Here is a 20,372-nt window from a genome sequence, read left to right as displayed (position 1 = left end):
ACATGGCCTCCTTGTTCACCTGATCTGAACCCCATTGAGAACCTGTGGTCCATCATCAAATGTGAGATTTACAAGGAGGGAAAACAGTACACCTCTCTGAACAGTGTCTGGGAGGCTGTGGTTGCTGCTGCACGCAATGTTGATGGTGAACAGATCAAAACACTGACAGAATCCATGGATGGCAGGCTTTTGAGTGTCCTTGCAAAGAAAGGTGGCTATATTGGTCGCTGATTTGTTTTTGTTTTGTTTTTGAATGTCAGAAATGTATATTTGTGAATGTGGAGATGTTATATTGGTGTCACTGGTAAAAATAAGTAATTGAAATGGGTATATATTTGTTTTTTGTTAAGTTGCCTAATAATTATGCACAGTAATAGTCACCTGCACACACAGATATCCCCCTAAAATAGCTAAAACTAAAAACAAACGAAAAACTACTTCCAAAAACATTCAGCTTTGATATTAATGAGTTTTTTGGGTTCATTGAGAACATGGTTGTTGTTCAATAATAAAATTATTCCTCAAAAATACAACTTGCCTAATAATTCTGCACTCCCTGTATATGTAAATGTTTGATATCTTCAAGTAGGCGTATCTGTAATTTTCAAAAAGGTAACAAGTGGACTTGCAGATATTTTCTATAAAACCTGTGGGACAACAGGCTTTGTGAGTCAATACAGTCATCAAATGTTTTTGCAGTGGCACCAAAGTGTTACACTTTTATTTAACATATTTCAAGACATTTTATAATGCTCATGTTTCAAAGACTTTTATTGACAATAAAACAACTATATGTAGTTCTGGAAGTGGTGTCACTCCCAAAACTAAATATTATGGTATTTTTGGCCATGTGACCATACCTGTGCTTTCTTAAAACCAGGAATTCTGTAAATGACGTGCCTCAGTGATTAAAGAAACACACGCAAGGTTACGCTAAAATGATTCTGCTTCACCAACATGCAAATCATTAGGAAAATCAAGCTGTTAAATATGAAAAAAAGCAAATAAGCTCAGATGTCATTCTCGGAACAGACATAGTTGTTAGGAGGAACAAGTGAGGAAGGATTATGGAGTCTGTGTCTCCATGATTCAGTTTGTTAGTGAACCTAAGGGATGGGAATGCTTAGGCCTCTAAATCCTAACCAGTCGCTGGCTTTAGACAGGAAACAACATCTGTAAAACCTGAAAAACTGAAAGCAGCAACTCTGTGCTTTTCAGTAAGATTTGGGTTATTTCAGAAATCCAAGGCATAGTGTCACAGGAGAAGATGAAAGTCAGACAGAGAGTCAAAAAACAACAACATGTAGCTTTGTAGTTCACTACCAAAACTTATTATAGTGGTATTTTTGGCCATGTGACCATACCTGTTTCTTTAAAACCAGGAATTCTGTAAATGACGTGCCTCAATGCTTAAAGAAACATAAGCAAGGTTACACAAAGATGATTCTGCTTCACCAGCATGCAAACCATTAGGAAAATCAAGCTGTTGAATAGGGAAAAAAGCAAATAAGTTCAGGCATGGTTCTCCATGATTCAGGGCACTGTACAGGTTGTTAATAAATCTCAGGGATGGGAATGCTTAAGCCTCTAAATCCTAACCAGTCGCTGGCTTTAGACAGGAATCATCCAACTGTCTTTAAACGTCTGTAACACCTGAAAAAATTTCAATGGTTTCTGAAAGCAGCGACTCTGTGCTTTTCAATGAGATTAGGGTCATCTCAGAAATCCCAGGCACAGTGTGACAGCAGCTCCACAAAGCTGAAAGTTTAGAGGAAAGATAGTCAATGAGTCTGACGCAGCTTACATAAAGCTGGCATTTTATTAGACACTTGGTTGTTTTAGTAGGGTTTTTTGTTGTTTTGTTTTCTGTATTATTTGCCAAGATTTGGATGTGGCCATAATGGCCCTAATAATACTGAAGTCTTTGAAAATGAGAGCACGGTCACTTTCCAAGCAAAAACCTTGGCCTGTGAACACAGTTCCTAAATCCCAGCAGACAAGACAGGATAGGAGAAATTTAAAAGTTTTCTTTTGTTGTTTTCAAAGCTAAAAATAACCCGAATAAAACTACAATGTTTAATGTTGAGCAAACCAATGTGGAAAATGACTTTAATAGATGTGTACACTGTTTCTACCACTGAAAACCAGCAAGAAAGGACAGAGGTAGACTTTGGTCAGATCTACTGTGGATTATCATTAATAATTTTCCTATAATACATGTAGAGTTATGTGTGTGCTGTTAAGTACCAACACTTCACCAAGTTCTTTTGATTCCTCAGAGGCATCCAATGGAAGACAAAACACTGCTCAGTAGACCATTTCACACTTTTATTCTCTTTCACATTACTTCTAGAAGGGAGGTGCGTCCTGCATGACACGCTGTCGCGGATCTCAAAATGGCGATGTGCCCCTGACAGTTTTATTACCAGCTCTCTCATTCCAGTCTAAACAACAGTGTCTCAGTAACTTTCCACTAGAGATGGTCCCTCTTATCTACATTTTCCCAGGCAAACATGAGCGAGAGTCTGCAGCTTTCTACTCCCCAAGGACACATGGTCTCATGCCTTTATTTTTCAGGGCTGTGTCCACTTAATACTACACTATATGACTTTATAACACTTATTAATAAAAAAAAAGCATTATTAAGGCACTGCAAATTATTTAATCCCAACACCAGTCAGATCAGCCCAGATATGCAGCTTCTGGCCTGCAGTCTAGTCACAGCAGCAGATTCCTGTATTCAGAGACAAACTGGGAGTGAACTGGTCTGAGAGTGGACACCAGTATAAAAACTGTCTGATCCACTGCTCACACCGGAAACATGACAGGAAAAGGTCAATGTGTGCCCGAGAGTCTGTGAGATGACACTGATTAATCGAAAACAGTCAGAGAGGCATGAAGCTGCTCAGTCTCTGATGGATCCTTCTCTGTGAATGTTAGAAAGAACTTCAGAAAAACTGATTGTATAGATGTGTGGAATGAGGCATGTTGAGCTCAGGTAGAGCAGAAAAGATGCTGCATACAGACCATCTATTTGGAATTTAGTTTTTACAGTGTAAACAAGTGGAAGTTAAAAGACAAAAAATGCATAAAATAAATATGTTCATGTGCGAATAAAGATAAATGTGTTAGAAACATAAACATATAAATAAATATCCATGCAGTGACACATGATACACAGTAATATGAGTCTGAATGCAGCCTGTCCTGTACAGATATGTGTTCTGGTGTAACAACAGATTTCTCCACATGCAGGTCAATGCAATAGTGAACCATATATTTGTTTTGAATTTGAATATTTCATCTTAAAACTATAAAGGAGGTCCATTTTTGGTGTTTATGAGGACGCCACCCTGAACCTTAGTCGTAAGCAACTGGATATTATTGCTTTCACTTCATTGCTGGCACGGCGTCGAATTTTGCTGTCTTGGAAAGCTCCTCACCCTCCAGCCCGATCACGTTGGCTGGAAGATGTTATGTTCTTTTTAAAAATGGAGAAAATAAAATTTAGACTCAGAGGAAATGTTAATAAGTTCTCACAGATGTGGCAGCCTTTTATCACTTACTTTAACTCGTTGAAAACACTTACAATAGACTAAACTTTTGTACCACAGGGTTCCCTTCTGTTATGGTTTTGGGAGGGAGTTGATTTTTTTTTTTTTTTATTATTATTATTTTTTTTTATGTTTTCTGTGCGTGGGTTGTTGTTTTTGTTTTTGTTTTTCTTCCTTTTTTTTCTGTTTCATTGTTATCATCCGAATTTCAATGGCCTAATTTGTTTTGATATATGTCTTTATATGGGTTGATACTTGCTGTATTGTGCAAAACTTTATAAATAAAGAGGGGAAAAAAAAAACTATAAAGGAGGAAATGTAGTCACATCAGAGCACATCCTTGCACTATATCCTGGGTTATAATGACTTCATGAGTAATTGACTGATACTTCACATGGACATCTACACTATATTCTCCAACCTCTATATCTGTGACATTGTTGAAGGACTGTGGCTGTGATGCACTAGAGCTACGTGGATAATACAGATATAGCATCTCTGAAGCAGTTACAGGTGTGTCGTTTATGACTTCTCATGTCCGTATGGAGTTTGTTTTATACTCTTTAATGTTGCTGCTCTCCATCAGCGACCTGTTCTTCCCTCCTACAGCCACTATCAGCACTTTATGTCCATCACTGGTAACTCACTGGTGTGGTCTCATCCTTTCTGTTTGGTTTCCTTTCTCTGTCACTCACAGTCACCTAACATCCCAGAAAGTTCCACGCACCATGAAATATTCCCAAATGCAATGTTAAGATTACTATAAGGACATTGTTGCCTCAGTTCATGTGTTGTTGGCTTCTTGCTCTCCTTCTTTATCGTTTCTTTCCCTGCTGTCCTGCACGTCCCACCGCTCACGCCTCCTTCACGGTCTCTGTCATCGCCATCGACTGTCTCAGTGTCACCATTACCCTGGATGCTGAACCCCTTATGGCTGGCCCTTAGCCTTTCACTGCTGTGGGACGCAGATCATGTTAAGCAGTGGTCCAAATGCTGAGACATGGAGGCAAATCTAAATCTAGGTGTTTATTAAGGCTGATCGATAACCATAAAAAACAAACTGTAAATGGACAGTAAGACTTGAATTTTAGATTGAAATGTGTGGTCAAAGGTTTAAATCATGAGCTAAAAAGGTGGATAAGTTCAGAGTTTAAATGTTCAGTGGGTCTGAGGTCTGGTGACCGTGGAGAACAGTAAGCACAGTTAGTCTTCAGGTGGGTCTTCAAAGCTTTGAGGTGTGTGTGATCATCATCTGCAGCTTTGATCCACTGTGCTGTTGCTCTCTCTGCTTACATTCACATATAGGTGCTCAGGACAAACAAGGCAGGCAGTGCAGACATGACGTCAGATCTATCAAAGTGAAGGCCGTCTCTCTGATGATGTCACAGAGCAGAGTCGTTCTGTCCAATAAAGGATCTCAGATCAGCTGCTGCCATCTTGTGGCCACAGTTGGTTACTGTCTCTGAAAGTTGTCTCATGTTTCCTGTTGTCCTGTTAACAAAGGCTGGAGCTCATCATGCTGAGAGGGCAGCAGCATTTTGTGGCTCTTCACACATGTTCATTATATTCTGATGATCCTGGATGGAGACAAACTACAGATAAGTGTGTTCAGCCCAACTAGTTTATCTCATTACAGCAGTTTGATGTTTCCCTTTGAATCCCCCTGAAGATCCTGACAGTGAAGCACGTACATAATACTCCAGCCTTTCAACTCTGAGCTTATTTAGTTCTATTAATACACTGAAATCTCATTTGTGTCATGAAGAAAGTCTTTAAGTCTTGAATTAGGTTTTGGTTTTTTGGTTTAATTTAGCCACAGTCACGATGTCTCTGATAAGTACGGTGGCCCTGAGAGGCCAAACGGACTGCAACTTCAGAAAACACTTGCAAAAAGAAAAATGCTGCAAAAAGGAAAACGCTGCAAAAAGAAAGACGCTGCACTGCAACTTCAAGAAAAACGCTGCACTGCAAAAAGAAAAATGCTACAAAAAGAAAGACGCTGCACTGCAACTTCAAGAAAAACGCTGCACTGCAACTTCAAGAAAAACGCTGCACTGCAAAAAGAAAAATGCTACAAAAAGAAAGACGCTGCACTGCAACTTCAAGAAAAACGCTGCACTGCAAAAAGAAAAACGCTACAAAAAGAAAAACGCTGCAAAAAGAAAAGCGCTGCAAAAGCACACAAAGCACAACGGAAATAGGAAAAAAGACAACGGAAATGTTCCTGGGGAGACAATAACCCGACGGACCGGTTGCACGAACCAAAACATGCTAACCAGTGCGCTAGGATTGGGACACACTTCAAAGAAGTGGAGGAGAGGTAAATGTGTTGTAATCTCATGATTCTAATAATACTACAGATAAATAGGTGGTATTCAGAATACAGTTTTTTTGTTGAAATAAATAGATTACACATCATTATTTTCCTATTTCGTATGTTAGGCTATGCCCTCTCTATTTTTTGTTAATTCCACTCTGGTGGAAACCCAAACAAAACAAGCATTAAGAGGCTCTAATGCCTGTGTCTCAGTTTCGCGGCTCATGTCACCTCTACTTGCGGCAGTATAATGACATGACAAAATATTTTCAATAATTATTGTTCAAAAAAATTTTTAATATGAAGGCAATAGGCAGAGTATTACAGGCATAGTGATAAAGGATGTGCCCTCGTGTAGTCCGTGCTGCAGGGAGAATGGACTGCCATACACGTGAAGTTTCTGTGAGCCAGGGAGTGAGGAAAAGGAAAGTGGAAAAGTATGAGTTCTCACCTAGCAGAAAAGGGAGATGGAAGCATGTAAATATAATAATAACCACTGCAGCCAAAAACAGTGCCTGACGAGTCCAGATGTAAGTACACTGTTTAGACTCGACTGTACACTGTGTTTGTGTTTTCCTCCGAAACAATAAGTTCGGTTGGAGCAGCCTTTCAATGCCTCTCTCTGTCTCTCGCTAGCAAAGTTGACCAAAACTGTAAAGCTAGTTCCAGGTGCGAGCCAGACACTGAACCCCACGTATTAGCCAAAGGTCCCTTTACAACAGTTCGGAGCTGTGGACTGTATATATATATATATATATATATATATATACAGGCAAGGCATACATGGAACGCCATAACCAAGTGGCCGGCATAGTGTACAGGAACATCTGTGCCGAGTATAACCTGGAAGTCCCGAGGTCAAAATGGGAGATGCCCCCAAGGGTGGTGGAGAATGACCGAGCTAAGATCCTGTGGGACTTCCAGATACAGACGGACAAAATGGTGGTGGCTAACCAACCGGATATAGTGGTGGTAGTCAAACAGAAGAAGACGGCCGTAGTGATTGATGTAGCGGTTCCGAATGACAGCAATATCAGGAAGAAGGAACACGAGAAGCTGGAGAAATACCAAGGGCTCAGAGAAGAGCTCGAGAGGATGTGGAGGGTGAAGGTAAAGGTGGTCCCCGTGGTAATCGGAGCACTAGGTGCGGTGACTCCCAAGCTAGGTGAGTGGCTCCAGCAGATCCCGGGAATAACATCGGAGATCTCTGTCCAGAAGAGCGCAGTCCTGGGAACAGCTAAGATACTGCGCAGGACCCTCAAGCTCCCAGGCCTCTGGTAGAGGACCCGAGCTTGAAGGATAAACCGCCCGCAGGGGCGTGCTGGGTGTTTTGTGTTTTTATATATATTTGACTGTTTTGTAAAATTAATTGCTAAAATCATACAACTCATGTTTTTCAGGTTATGATGTATTGTCCATTCTGTGGATTCCAGTTTGAGAACTTGACAAAATTTTGCTGTTCCTGTGGAAAAGACATAAGTTTTGTACCAGCTAAAGATGCTTCCACAGAACAAGAACACTCAAGAGGTATTTTTTTCTGAACTTTCTGCTATTGTAACTCGTTCTATACGGAAAAAAGTTAAAAGGGCAAGATTTGTTCAGGTGTTTGTAATTTACAGATAGTGTCATAAATGAAAAAAAAAAAAGGAAAACTATAGACATCAGGTGTCATGTGACTAATAAATCTGCATTTCTGAAAGCATAGACATTTTTCTGCTGGATGTGACTGTGGGGAAGAGGTAGATTTTTTTGTGCATTATGTTCATATGTTTTTTGAATAATGACTTTTTCATGTTTGCTTTTGAATTATAAACAACGATAGACCAATAAAGAGTCTCTCTGTCTTTCACCCTTTTTTCCTGTTCAGCCAAGACAGTTGTTCAGCAGTTCTTCAAGTACCGTGAAGGTAAAGAGGCAGAAAGGAGGATGTTCTCAAAATCCAAAAAGAAATCAAAGAAAACAGTGAAGGTATAAATACAAAGTTTTTTAAATGTTAATCTGTTGTCTGACAATACTTTTCTAATATGTGACCACTTTTTTTTCCTAAAATGTAATCTAGATTTCTGTTGGGATCATGAACAAAAAGAGGACTGGCATGAGACCCATAAGAGGGAAATCACTACCATTACATGTTGACCCAAGCTGGTCATCTGAGAGGCTGTTGGGTGCTGCCATTAAAAAATTGAAAGCTTTCAACCAAGATATGAAAGATGTAGAATACATCCTGCTCTACCCTGATGGCTCTCAAATAAAAAATATTCCAGGAACTGACACACCCTTTACGATTGAACTCTACAAAGAGGCCGTTGGCAAGCCTTACCAAAGAATTACACTATTTGTCTGCACACTTGAGGACTTTTTGTCAGAATGTGAGTTAAATAGAATTGCCATTAATTCTTTTTTATACTCATATTGTTAAAGAATCTTGTGATTACTGTGTTGAAGATTTTAACCAAAGTATTTCATACGTTCCCACAGATGTTAGTGTTTCAGAAGTTGAGGAGGATGATGAAGTTGTCGTTAGGGTACCACCCGTTACGTCACCCCTCTCTGACACAGTGGTATGTAAATCTCAAGGATTCATTAGTTCGAGATGTTAGTGCTCTCAGTTCGGGCAAAATGCATTCAATGTCTGGATATAAGACTAATATCATTCTATCGTTGTGTATATATAGTGGTAAGGATCTGAGCAGCCATAATCAACGAGTTTGGTGTTTGATGATTTTATCTGACAGCTTTGGTCAAGTCCAGAAAGCAGTACACCAGAGCCTATACGTCGGTAAGTTGGCTACCTTCTAGCACATTGATCTGGCCTCTGTGGCAGGTATATAAACATCTAACGTTCTTAACACTTTAATGTAAGCATTTGATGGCCACAAAAGCATGTTATGTTTTATAACATTTTCTTTTTATCATTTGATCTATATTTTATAGGTCAACTTCAATATCCCAAACATCTGATGTGCAAGTACATAATACTCTTTTGTATAACAATGTTGCATATTTAATTGTTAAGTTTCATTTGCATGCCATTACATCTGCAGTTGTTATGGTATTGTGTTGTGTTTGTGTTTATGCTGAAGGTTCGGTGTGGTACAGAATCTCAAATGGCATCCACATCAGGAGAACATACTACAAGTTACAAGTTAGTCTTAAGTTATAAAATTACATGATTTCCCCTAGGGATCAATGAAGTATTATGATTCAGATTGTGATTCTAAAATTTAAAAAATATGAAATGATATATCTTGTAAATAATTATAAAGTAATAAGCTCAGTGAAACAGTTTTTTGTTGTTGTTGTTGTTGTTGTTTTTTAATTATAGAGGTTCTCTATCTAATCCATAACTTGAGCAAATTCAGTCACGGTGAAGTACTTCAGACCCAACCCAGCCAAATGTAGAGCCAGAATTACTATTACATAAAATATATTTTAATCTTCTGTTTTTACTCTCCTTTGACAGTATCTATACCAATATCTATGCACCTGTCGTTATTGACAGCAGTTCTTCAGATGCTGAGGGAGAGGAGTTGCAAAAGGAAAACTGGTAACTTTCATATCTCGAATAAGTATAATAAACCCATAGTGTGTGACTTGCAGTTAACCTATTTATCAAATATTTTTTTACTAAAAATAGTGCTGGGTACTGCTGCTATTTTTGATCCTAACCTTTTACAGGAGCAAACATAGCTTAACTTTTCCTGTGAAGTTATTCTGCTGATGATTGTATTCAGAAAAAAAAGATTCTTAAAATTATTTGGTTGCTGATGATTGTTCTTCAGATTACTATTTTGCTTTTTAAAATTAATTAACAGAAAAAGGCCAATTGATAAAGCAAGAAAAATTACTTAAAAGATATTAAACAAAAAAAAAATACATAAAGTGTAAATAGTGTAAATATTTTGTTGCTTTTCACTGACTCATTCTACAGTGATGAACCTGATGGATTGACGGCTGCAGATGTCATCTCAAATCTGGCTCTGAAGATCAACAAAACCTCCTGTAGCAGATTCAACATTAACCGAGCCAATGTCTGGGATGGTGCCTACCGAGGCTTCAGAAGGTCTTCATATAGTCCCAACTCTGGCATGATGGTGAAATTCTCTGATGATGTGGGGCTGGCTGAAGAGGCAATAGACACAGGTGGGCCTACTCGAGAATTTCTCACCCTTTTGATGGAAGCCATAAGGACGAGAAGAATATTCGAAGGAAAAGACTATGCCAAATATCTCACATTTCATAGTGAAGGTATTTATTTTTTTCACATTTTTTTCCATGGTCAAAATTACTTTATTATAATGAATTGTCTTTATCTTTAGCTGCAGATGAAAATGAATATTTCTACGTTGGAAGAATGATTGCAGTTTCCATTGTCCATGGTGGTCCAGGGCCATGTTGTATATCTCCAAACTTCTTTATGTAACTTGTTGGAAAAGACAAGACATTCGAGGCACCAATTGATGATATACCAGATGAAGAAATCAAGAAGGCTCTACTAGAGGTAAATTTATGATGTTATGATTATGACAAACACCAATAAATGCAAATTTTTAGTTTTAGTTATCCACTTAACATACGCTTGGTAACTAACTGATGCCTGAAATGATTACGGATTCTGTAATCCAAGACTGTGTTACATCGCACATTAATAGACAGCATGCGAAGGATGTCACTTGTGCATGTGTATGTGTGTGTAATATATATTTTTCTCTTTAGATAAAGAATGCAGCATCTCTAAGTGAGCTCCGAGTAATCTCAGAAAAACACTCAAGCATGCTCCAGACAGCAGGATGCTGTCGATTCATGAGGACACTGGAGGATAAGAAGAAGGTAGTAGCGGATTACATTCAGTGGTACTTCATCTACCGAAACCATCTTTCCATCCAAAGGTATAGAATTCAGACTATTATGTGCCCATTTTACAAAATCTTTTCAGAAGAATAAATTGTTACTTTTTTTTATTCCTGTGAAATTTAAAGGACGGAAAAAACATATTCTAAATGCAAGACCTTTTTCAGGAGGACTTTTTTTTTGTAGCAGGATGAGTGTCTTAGCTAGATAAGAATGTTGGTTACTTTCGTAACACAGTAGTTTCCGATGTGAAGTTTTGCTTTCTTGCACAAATAACATTAAACATTTTATTAAAAATTAGACTGTTTTCTAGTTTCAGAAAGGGTCTAGCAACACTGGATTTTCTAAACGCCCTGGAACAGCATCCTTCACTCTTCTTCTCATTCATGTGCTACACTGAGACCAGGCTGACAGCTGATCTTCTTGAGAACATCTTCCATGTGCAATTTGGTCCACCTGGCAGCTCTAGGCGTCAAGAGGAGACAAGAGTACTGAGCTACTGGCAAGACTATCTGCTTTCTGTAGAAGGTATTAAATTTGGTTGAAAATGTTGAAATGAGTACATTTATGTCAGCAAAGTGTAATGGCCCCTTTTTCCTGTTTATTATCATTAGAAATAACTTTTATTCTCTTTACATTTTCAGAGAGAAATGGAAGTCTGTCTCTTGAAGACATCCTTATGTTTGCAACTGGACTGAGAGAAATTCCTCCTGCAGCAATTCAGCCAAAGCCACAACTTCTTTTCCAGACCACTTCACGCTTCCCTGTAGCAGATGTCTGTGCAAATACTATCAAAATCCCAGTGTTACACAGTTATGAGGACTTCCAAGAAGCCATGGATTATGGCATCCAGAACTCTCCTGGGTTTGGGCTTCCCTAAGGTCCAAGTCCTTTTGCTTTTAAGCCACATTTATGGTTTTAGCAAACATTTGAAGTTTGTGATTTTAAAATCTGAAAATTTTTGTTTCTAATAATTTCTGTAAATCACATAAAGTTTAATGCATCGCAGAAAGTTCAATCAGGTTTTGGAATTTCAAAAGCATAGTATCATAGTGGGACAATTGAACAAGTTTGGCAATTTCTTAACACAGTGAAATATGTCTATGTAACAAAATAAAACATTTCTGAAGTATTCTAATGTACTGAGACACGCTAGTATAATAACACAGGGAAAAAAATCTGATAAATTCAGTTAAAAGGCTTTATTTAATCAAACACTTCCGTGTTTGATTACATTTTTTTGTAAGATATGCAAGTTGTTCTTGGAGTTAGAAAAAGAAAAACCCACATAAATACAGGTCTCGCTGAATGCTTTTGTAAACCTTTGTTTGTAAAACAGATCTCCAAATTAATCAATGTGTTTGTTACAACACCTAAATAAAAGGAACAAGTTATTTTGTACAGTATGGTCTTTTGATTTCTTCAGGTAGAAAGCGTACACACTGAAAAGTTGACGGTAGTGAAACTATTTATATAAAAACTATGGTACTATTTTTTTCAATACTCATTAAAGTTGGTTTGTGACAATTAGTGTCAGTGGTAATTGTACTCACATCTAGCAGATGATTTTACATTGACTTCTAAAGTCCAGTCATATTTTTGAGTGTTATATAATTTTCAACTGCAGTAGTCCAGTTGACTGGTCGAGGGAGCTCACTCTGTCTTTCCAAGTTTGTGAAATGAACCTGGAGATTGTCGTCCCCACATAGACTGTACTGAGCAGGTAGAATGTCATCAAACTGGTGCAGGATTTCTTGAGGCACTTGGAATCCACACTCTCTTCCACCATACCTTAGGTCAATCAGAAAAATGAACAAATTCAGTCACTTCTCCAGGTACTATCTTTCAAGGTTACAGCAAAAGCGCAAAGTCAATCTTATAATTAAAAGTCAGTTCTGGAAATTGTGATTTTAAAGAATCTTAATTATGCATATCTACATTTGTCATTTTTAGCCAAGATGTGATCCAAAGTTAAAATATGATTGTCTAACTTTTTTTTTTTTTTTTTGGGGGGAAAAAATATAAAAATAAAACGTAAGTGCATGAAGTCAGAGAACAGAACTAATGGCAAAACACAAGTGGCAGCTTTAACTTCTATTCAGCAAAAAGGTGAAAACAACAAAACACACTATTCAATTGCTAAAGTGTGTGTAATACCTGCTGTGAGTAACAGTTAGGGCAAATTGTTAAACCTAAATGACATACTGCTTACTTAACTCAAGTGGTTAGGTCAAGAAAGAAAAGAGTGCACATAAGGGATGGACTGTTCCTGAACCATTTTATAAATGAACAAAAGGTTTAATAACAGCAAGCTGGACAGGTATCCTGCACATACAATACACTATACTGAGGAAGAAAAATTTTAGTAAAACTATGAAATAAAATCCATGGACTAAATACATACCTATGAGGCAGGTGATACATGGCTTCTGGTTTACCAGATGGACAACAAGATTGGCGCACAGGTTGGATGGTGTGAGTGTTCCAGAGATCTCTGTACTCGTCAAGCTCTTTTTGCAAGACATTGAGGAAGACATATCGTAGAAGGCATTTATGTTCATGACTGCCGTTGAAAAGATGCCTCTCCCTCAGGTCACTGAAGAGTTCAATCCAGAACTGAGTTCTAATGGTGGAATGACAAAGCATATAAAATTTAATAACAAGTGATTCAATGTAATTGTCCTCTTTAAAAAAAAGTCGTAATCTTAAGAATATTGAAATGTGCGCAATTTCGTTCAAAGAAAAGCTTATTCACATGTTTTGAAGTGTTTCATCAATGCACTGCAGGAAAAAAAAAGCAACTTCACACAAATAACAAAATTTAACAAAATGATTAATCCTTCTGTTATTCCTGCATTTGGCGGTTGAACTCAAGAAAAGTTGTAATATACAGATCTGTCCATATAAATGTACTATTTTGTTTCTACATGAACACTGAAGCTGTTATCACTTGTTAGATACCACACAGAAATCCAAAAACTAGTGAAAAAATCAGTATTTTTTTTTTTGGCACACAAAGTCGAAGAAATGTCTGAAACAAATGACCTCCTCTAACAAATTTCTGTCATGTTGGATCAATGTTCTTATATTACTCATATTACAGTTCTCAAATTTGAAGAATCCCTTGTTCTTTTATTTATATGACTCCCTACAGGTAAACTATTTGATCTAGATGTTAGTTTGGTACTATGTAGGCACACAAATTTGAATAAATTTTACTCAATTTTAAATACATCAATCTTTACTGATGCCATTGCCTCTAGGATTTATAAAAATTTATTAAAATGTTGAATGTCAGTTTGTTTGTTGTTTTTTTATAGTTCCTTTTTAGGACTTTGTGGAATGTCTGAGTAGGATTTTCCTTTTGAGTGTGTTGTTTTAATACAAACAAATGTCACTGGTATACCAAACCATTTATTATATTTTTTGAAGCAGTTGTGCATCACATGAGAAAAATGTGTAGGTGACTATGTTTTCTTTGTTTGTTTGTGACTGTAATTTAATATTGTACAGCATTGTACAGCTACAAGCATTTCACCCCCATGTCATACTGTGTATGGTTGTGTGTGTGTGACAAATAAAATTTGAATTTGATTTGAATTTGAATATTTGAGTATAAAGCCCCACCCACAAAAAAAAAAGTATATCCCTGACCACGAAACACCTTCAGAACCATTCAATTTTAGTTTCAGAATATATTTTAAAAGCCATGTACCTTTGCTTTCTGAACGAAGACCACCAACTTTCAATCCGTTGATTTGTAGTTGAGGTACCATACATATGACTGTGGGCTCCTGCAAGTTCATCTCCATGGTCTGATCTTAAAGCACAATGAATGGCTGCCATTGTGCCATTTTCTGTGCCACAGTCTGTACGAAGGCATGCTGGAAGTTGACCAAACCGTGACAAGCACTCCATATAATATTTTGCAATGATACCTGGGTCATTATTTGAGCTGCCACAGCTGAGCCACATAACTTTCCTTGAAAATCCATCGACACATGCACTAATAGCAACACCAAAGGGCTTCAGCTTATCATAACCATCCACATGCCACACTTGATTTGGTCCTTCTGAAAAATATCCTCTTCGAACAAACATGCGTTTACAGCGACGCTTAACACCATATGGATCTAGTCTTGAGAGTATGTGCATTACATCATTTCTTTTAACTTTCAGATTATACTTTTGTCGCAGTGTCTGACACATGGATCTGTAACCCAGAAGCTGACCTGAGCCTCTCAGTTCTTGTGTAACAGTGGAAATGACAATGTCAGTGGCAGTAAAGTCAGTCCTTCTAGTCATTCCAGCATCTTTTAGCCTCCTCTTTAATGTTCTCAGACTCATACAAATATTATGCTTGTTTTCAAGAAAATCCAGGATCACTTCATATGTATGGCCCTCAGAGAAATACTTATTGATGATGTCTGTGACTGAGACTGGGCCTAAGGTTGAAGAGAAAACATGAAAAGATAATTACGACCGCAGGAATCCACAAATGCACTTAATAAGAGTTTTTTAAAAAAAATACCACATCTGAAACAAGTCTCAATAAACATGACTCAAGTATTTAATCTTCTTGATGTGTGCTTAAATAAAGGCCAGCAAAAGCTCAAAGAACATGGACCAGGATTCAGGACTTATCACTCTCATTAAGACCTCTATGCTGACAACTCAAAATGAGCAAAATTAGAGAAGTTAGAAGAATTTCGTCACTGTGTACATATGCCCTATTAAGTCATAAACTAGTTTTTAAAATTATGCTGTAGAACCGGTGGCAGGCTTAAACCAGAATACAGTTCTTAGTACCTAGCAGTTCATGCCTTTGCGTTTTTGGAATTCTGATTTATCTTTGCATACAGAGTCTTTAACAATACAAAAACCTTAGAATAAGCAAATGAATATAGTACTTTGGAATGGCACATGAATAATAATCTCCCCCCCCCCCCAAAAAAAAAAAGTTTAGCACTCACTACTGAAGCTACTGTGGTGTATATAAGTCATTATGAAGCAATTAAAAGGTGAGCAATAAATACTAGAACTTAGGAAAGTGAAGTGCTTACCATTCTCTATAAAAGGTGCTAAAACTTGAATGTTAGTTCCACAGGACCCACAAAAAACTCCAATTTGCCCCACTAGCTGGATTCCACAATATGGACAATACATTGCCTGATAAAGACACAATGCCAAATTAAAACCTGAACACATTAACTGCAATATTCCTTAATGACTTTGACTTATTAGTATTTGTTCTCGAGTTTAAAAAAGCTTCATTTCTAAGGCTACATTAAACATTATCTTTGTTAGAATTATCTTTGAATGTATATTCCAGATATCTGTAGTATTATTAGAATCATGAGATTACAACACATTTACCTCTCCTCCACTTCTTTGAAGTGTGTCCCAGTCCTAGCGCACTGGTTAGCATGTTTTGGTTCGTGCAACTGGTCCGTCGGGTTATTGTCTCCCCAGGAACATTTCCGTTGTCTTTTTTCCTATTTCCGTTGTGCTTTGTGTGCTTTTGCAGCGCTTTTCTTTTTGCAGCGTTTTTCTTTTTGTAGCGTTTTTCTTTTTGCAGTGCAGCGTTTTTCTTGAAGTTGCAGTGCAGCGTCTTTCTTTTTGTAGCATTTTTCTTTTTGCAGTGCAGCGTTTTTCTTGAAGTTGCAGTGCAGCGTCTTTCTTTTTGCAGCGTTTTCCTTTTTGCAGCATTTTTCTTTTTGCAAGTGTTTTCTGAAGTTGCAGTCCGTTTGGCCTCTCAGGGCCACCGTAGGGGTACAAGTTTTATTTTACACTATGTTTAGTGAGAGTGCATCTCCTTTAAAATAAAAGCTGAATCATTTAACTCAGCATTAAATCTGCAAGTTTTTAATGGAGTTTGGTTGTCAGCAGCACATCTGTGAAACAAAAAAACCTCCTACATTTAGTCAAATATTGATTTAAAACATTGTTTACTGACAGACTGTGAGGCAGGCATTGTGTTGAGCTTCCGAAGCGCAGATGACAAAGCACAACAAAACACCCAGGTCACATGACCACGACTAAAACAGATTTTGGTGTGCTTCACATCAGTTTTGGCAGGTGGTGTACCTGCTGCTTCTACACTCTGCCGCCGGCAGGATTCACATTTTCATGGAGCACAGTCATTTGTATTCACTGAATTAATGTTTTTGATACGACTACTTCAACTTATTACACGTGCATGTGTAAAAGAAAACAATCCCGTCTCTCTCATTATTATTTTTAGGATACAGGATACAGCATCCATTTTGTTTTGTTTTTTTAAATGTGTTGCTGCATTTTGTAGTTCATACTACAGTTTTAATAAACAAAACACTAAAACTATTCTGTTATACTTGTCATGGCCTGGTACTAGGGACCCAGGGCTCACGTATTTTCAGCTGAGCCATAGACCACACCCTCCACCTCAATATACACCACAGTTTTCTCTGCTATGGAAATGAGATCAGAAGGAAATCATTATTATTATTATTTAATAAATGCTCACATTAATGTGGGCTTATTTGTTTTCATATTAGAAACATTAGTTGAGTGCTTTAGTGTAAAATGGTGAAAGTCCCTCGTTTTGCTCCTCCCCTCACCTGTGGATGTATTTCAGTCCTGCCTGGTTATCACTGCAGGAATCTTTACTTTCACATTTATTACAGGTAATAACTCTGATTTTTCTGTGTATTATGAACTAAATGTATCCTGATACACACAGAGATGGATGAGCAGAGGTCACATGATGAAAGAACAAACATGGAGTCTTTGATTTATTTAGATATTTATTGATGAATGCAAACAAACCCCGACACTGAACCATCGTCCAGCAGAACAAACCTGATCACATGACCTGCTGACCCAAACAGTGAAAAGCTCCATGGCAACAACAACAAACAGCCTCACATATGTTAACAGAGGCTGTTAGAAGCACAGAGTCTTTACAGTCTTTCTCCTGTTTGTACACAGATCTCTGCACATCTTCATCACAGTTACTCACAGACGTGCAGAGTGTGTGGATATCAAAGCTAAGTTTCCACCATGTTTGTAGTCTGTACTGGGATGCATGGAGCATCTCTCTATGAGCACTCAGTGCTTTAAACAGTGAGTCCCAGTTTAACCAGCAGCCTTCACACCACACATCACACAGACATGGAAACTTCAAACCCTCAGACTGAAGACACCATCAGAAATAAATAGATTGTGATGAAGATGAAGAACTGGAACAGTTTGCTGTGGTTTCTTCTGTTCCTGTCAGAAATAAGAGTCTGGCACTTTGCTCTCCTTCCACATGTTTAAGGAGGAAGTGAAGAAGAGTGAGTGAGGCGTCTTCCTCTGTGGGCCCAACATCAGGCAGCAGCCACGTATTTTTAAAAACCCAGCACACTGGTTAGAACTGCATTCAAAACTATTGAGCCAATATTTTCAGCTTCTATGGCTGAAACATTTTCACATGATGAGCTTCCAACAGTGAAACAGTGAGAGCATGTGGAGAGTTTGGAAACATCCCATTAAGAAAGAGAAATCAAACATTTGGATTCATTTTAATGAGCTCAGACTTGTTGAAAATGCAGAGGAGCTGGTTGTGAACTGAGCTTCAGAGAAACACAACATACTGAGATTCACTGTGAAGCTTTGAGTGGAAAAAAGACAGAAAACAACATGTGGATCCTGGAATAATGGGAGCTTCCATCTTTAAATGGTTGAAGAGGAAGAATGTGGTGGGGCGTGGTCTGCGGTGCCGTGCAGGGAGGGCGGACGCACCTGCACGGCATCCTTAATCACACCCGCCTAGTTAAAAACACGGGGACTCAGGGGTTAGGGTGTGTTGTGGTGAGATGTAAATAAAGATGGCTCCGAATGATACTCCGTGGTCCTGCCATGCCTTATTCTCGCCACAAAGAAGTTTACAAGGAACCATTTAGAAGAGTTTCAAACATCAACTGATTGAATCCATGAATCTGAAAACGTGTTTGTGAGTGAAAGAGACAGACATGTACAGACTGAACTATCTGTTCAACAGTCAGAGTGTTTCTCTAACAGGACACACTCTTTACACTCCACTCAGCACAGGGACACTGAGGAACCAGGAGTCCAGAACCAAAACCCAGGATAAAGAGTTTGAGTGAATGTGGTGTTGAAGGTGTGGAGGTGGATCAGAGTGTCAGAGGAGACTCTGTAGAAGGACAAAGTGCCAGCAGGACAGTCCACATACACTGCTACTCTGTTAGAGACAGAGGAGGAGGAGGAGATGGATGTTTCTCTATTGTTGTGCCAGACAGACTGAGGACCATCATCAGAGCAGCTCAGACTCCAGGACTGATCATTCCCTCCAAACAAACAGTCATCACTATTTCCTTTCCTTCTGATTCTTCTATAACTTATTGATATGTCAGCTCTTCCTCTCCACTCAACCTCCCAGTAACAGCGACCAGTCAGACCATTTCTACACAGGAGCTGAGGATGTATGTCAAATCTGTCTGGATGATCAGGATATGACTGAACCTCCTTCACACGTGTCACCTTCCTGTTGTTGTCAGACAGTTGGAGGTTTGAGTGTACTGTGTTTGTGTCGATTGTGAGTTGACAGGAATCTGATGGAGAGAACAAACACAATCCAGCTGCAGTTATTGATCCATCATCTGTTCATTGATTGACACTTTGATGATGACTCCTGACATGATGAAGATGGTTGAATGTGTGCTGCTTTGTTTTCATGAACCCCATTAAAAACACACTTACACTTCCTCAGACCTGGTCTCAACCATCAGACTCCAGCAGGCTCCACCCTGAAAGGAGGAGGGGGGTCAGAGCAGCACAGTCAGCATGCACACATGGACATTACATGGCTCTCATACGCACACTGTTAGACACTGTATAAAGGAACAGTCCAACATTTTCACAATGCTGGCCCTACAGCTGTGGCTCCGTCACCCCCGGCTCCCGTGCCGTCGCCTGGTCCAGCCTCAGACTCGGCCTCTGCTTCGCCTGGTCCAGCCTCAGACTCGACTTCTTCTTCGCCTGGTCCAGCCTCAGACTCGGCCTCTGCTTCGCCTGGTCCAGCCTCAGACTCGGCCTCTGCTTCGCCTGGTCCAGCCTCAGCCTCGGCTTCTGCTTCGCCTGGTCCAGCCTCAGCCTCGTCTCCTCCTGCAGCTGCTCCTCAGTCACCGCCGGCTCCCACGCCGCCTCCTGCAGCTGCTCCTCAGCCACCTTCTTCTCGTCGCTGGTGTGGTCGACCACCGGACCGGCTCAGTGGCCGCCGCCGTCTTTCTCACGGCCACCCTCCAGACCGGCTCAGTGGCCGCCGCCGCCTTCCTCGCGGCCGCCCACCGGGACTGCTCAGTGGCTGCCACCACCTTCCTCGCGGTCGCCCTCCGGACCGGCACAGTGGCCGCCGCCGCCGCTTTCCTCGCGGCCGCCCACCGGAACTGCTCAGTGGCCACCGCCGCCTTCCTCGCGGCCGCCCACCGGAACTGCTCAGTGGCCACCGCCGCCTTCCTCGCGGCCGCCCACCGGAACTGTTTTTGTTTTGGACTCCGTCCCTCCGTCCTGGGCCCCTTCCGCCCGCCCTGTTCTGGTCTTTTTCTCTTTCGGCCGTCGGGTGCCGGCCTTTGGCAGGGGGATACTGTCAGTGTTTTCCGTTTTGTCAT

The 20,372-nt window shown here is 39.5% G+C and overlaps 1 long non-coding RNA gene and 2 pseudogenes across 1 annotated transcript; 1 reads left to right on the top strand and 2 right to left on the bottom strand.

Moving 5' to 3' along the window:
* The first annotated feature begins 7,277 nt into the window (after positions 1-7,277).
* LOC146672497 (G2/M phase-specific E3 ubiquitin-protein ligase-like) lies at positions 7,278-11,736 on the top strand (annotated as a pseudogene).
* A 254-nt stretch (positions 11,737-11,990) lies between these two features.
* On the bottom strand, positions 11,991-16,484 carry LOC146672496 (uncharacterized). Its single transcript, XR_014908250.1, has 5 exons — positions 16,099-16,484; positions 15,786-15,891; positions 14,438-15,167; positions 13,127-13,345; positions 11,991-12,513 (listed from the first exon to the last, which is right to left on the bottom strand). It is a non-coding gene; the product is annotated as an uncharacterized LOC146672496 (long non-coding RNA).
* Positions 16,485-18,636: 2,152 nt separating this feature from the next.
* Positions 18,637-20,372, bottom strand: LOC146672495 (stonustoxin subunit beta-like; annotated as a pseudogene).

This window comes from Rhamphochromis longiceps, linkage group LG3 (assembly GCF_057381845.1).
Source record: "Rhamphochromis longiceps isolate RC_006_pf linkage group LG3, R_longiceps_female_GT1.1, whole genome shotgun sequence".
Lineage (NCBI taxonomy): Eukaryota > Metazoa > Chordata > Actinopteri > Cichliformes > Cichlidae > Rhamphochromis > Rhamphochromis longiceps.
The sequence above is the reverse complement of the archived record's forward strand: the minus strand, read 5'-3'. Positions and strand labels throughout refer to the sequence as shown.